We start from the raw sequence: 2,107 nt of genomic DNA, 5'->3' as shown, positions 1-2,107 counted from the left end.
CCTGTAATCCCAGGTACTCAGGAGGCTGAGACAGGAGAATCACTTGAACCCAGGAGGTGGAGGTTGCAGTAAGCCAAGATTGTACCACTGCACTCCAGCCCGGGTGACAGAGCAAGACTCTGTCTCAAAAAAGAGTGAACTGCTAGCAGATAGACAAACGTTTAACAGTTCAATGCATAAAAAACATTACAATGACAGCAAAAAAACAAAACCAAGAAAAGGCAAATCGGACTCACGTGTCTCCAGTGCTAGATTTCTAGTAGACCACACTCTTCTCTTCCTGTTCCTTCCCTAGACAAAAAGGCAGAACAAAGTTCTGACTACAGATTTCTTCAAGAAAGACCTGTGGATTCTGCAAGAGCAAGAGCCTAGAAAGAGAGAATGAGGAAATGAACACCGTAGTCCACACACAAAACAGGAAAGAGGGAGACTGGCTTCACTCTCTCCTGGTACGACTGGCACAAAAACGGGTCAGAGGCAAAATTTCCTAAGACTGCTTCCTCTGCGAAATGCTTTATTCCTACCCCCTTTAATCACTGTAGAGTCAACATACGCTTTTCTATGGCTTCAATTCTGCAAGGTTCAGGTCTGACAGGAAATCACATATACCTGATTAGCAGGGTACAAAGGCAAGGGAGAGGGAAAGAGAATCTCTTGGGAGAACTAAATGCATAGACAAAGAAGCAGACTTGGGCGGGTGCAGTGGCTGACGCCTGTAATCCCAGTACTTTGGGAGGCCAAGGCAGACGGGCCACTTGAGGTCAGGAGTTTGAGACCAGCCTGGCCAACATGGTAAAACCCCATCTCTACTAAAAATACAAAAATTAGCCTGCTGGTAACAGTGTGTACCTATAATTCCAGCTATTTGAAAGGCTGAGGCAGGAGAATCGCTTGAACCCAGCGGGTTCAGAGGCTGCAGTGAGCCAAGATCATACCATTTCACTCCAGCCTCGGCAAGAAAGAGACTCAGTCTCAAAAAAAACAAAAAAATTAGCCAGGTATGGTGGCACATGCCTGTGGTCCCAGCTACTCAAGAGGCTGAGGCAGGAGAACTGCTTAATAAACCCCGGAAGCAGAGTCTGCAGAGAGCCAAGATCGTGCCTCTGCACTCTAGCCTGGGTGATAGAGCGAGACTCCATCTCAAAATAAATCAATCAATAAATAAATAAACAAACAATAAATAAATATAATGAGGGGACAGAGACAACAGCCTTCCAAGATGAATCAGAGAAAGGATCTGCTGCCCAATTACAAGGGAGCAAAGACAACAGGGGTGTGTGTGTGTATGTGTGTGTGTGTGTGTGTGTCTGAGATAGGGTCTTGCTCTATTGCCCAGGCTGGAATACAGCCAAGCAATCATAGTTTACTGCATCCTAGAACTCCTGGGCTTAAGCAATTATCCTGCCTCAGCCTCCTGAGTAGCAGGGACTACAGATGCACACCACCATGCCCAGCTAATTTTTCATTTTTTGTAGAAACAGGGTCTCGCTATGTTGCCCAGGCTGACCTTGAACCCATGGCCTCAAGGGATCGTCCCACATCGGCCTCCCAAAGTGTTGAGATGACAGCTGTGAGCCACCACACTGGGCCTGCAGTGTCTTGTAAACATATACTTACCATAAGACCCAGCAAGGCCGGGCACGGTGACTCATGCCTGTAATCCCAGCACTTTGGGAGGCCAAGGTGGGCGGATCACCTGATGTCAAAAGTTTGAAACCAGCCTGACCAACATGGTGAAACCCTGTCTCTACTAAAAATACAAAATTAGCTGGGCCACCATGCTGGTAATCCCAGCTACTAGGGAGACTGAGGCAGGAGAATTGCTTGAACCCTGAAGGCGGAGGTTGCAGTGAGCTGAGATCACACCACTGCACTCCAGCCTGGGTAACAAGAGCGAAATTCCATCTCAAAATAAATAAATAAATAAATAATTATACTGATGGAAAGGAGCGAGACACAAGAGCACATAGTGTATGGTTTCAGTTATATGAAATACTAGAGGCTGGGCATGGTGGCTCATGCCTGTAATCCCAGCACTTTGGGAGGCCAAGGTGGGTGGATCACTAGGTCAGGAGTTTGAGACCAGCCTGGCCAATATGGTGAAACC

General features: G+C 47.1%; 1 protein-coding gene across 2 annotated transcripts in view; it reads right to left on the bottom strand.

Annotated features, from left to right (window-relative positions):
* The window catches only part of PSPH (phosphoserine phosphatase), a 36,164-nt gene that overhangs the window by 31,607 nt on the left and 2,450 nt on the right, over positions 1 to 2,107 (bottom strand). Inside the window, exon 2 of one of the 2 annotated variants that reach the window (XM_011938628.1) lies at positions 237 to 368. The exons of the other annotated variant lie outside the window; for it this stretch is intronic. The gene's annotated coding sequence lies outside the window, so the exon portion shown is untranslated. The remainder of the gene's footprint in view (positions 1 to 236; positions 369 to 2,107) is intronic. 2 annotated transcript variants of the gene reach the window in all.

This window comes from Colobus angolensis, unplaced genomic scaffold, assembly GCF_000951035.1.
Source record: "Colobus angolensis palliatus isolate OR3802 unplaced genomic scaffold, Cang.pa_1.0 Scaffold175, whole genome shotgun sequence".
Lineage (NCBI taxonomy): Eukaryota > Metazoa > Chordata > Mammalia > Primates > Cercopithecidae > Colobus > Colobus angolensis.
The sequence above is the reverse complement of the archived record's forward strand: the minus strand, read 5'-3'. Positions and strand labels throughout refer to the sequence as shown.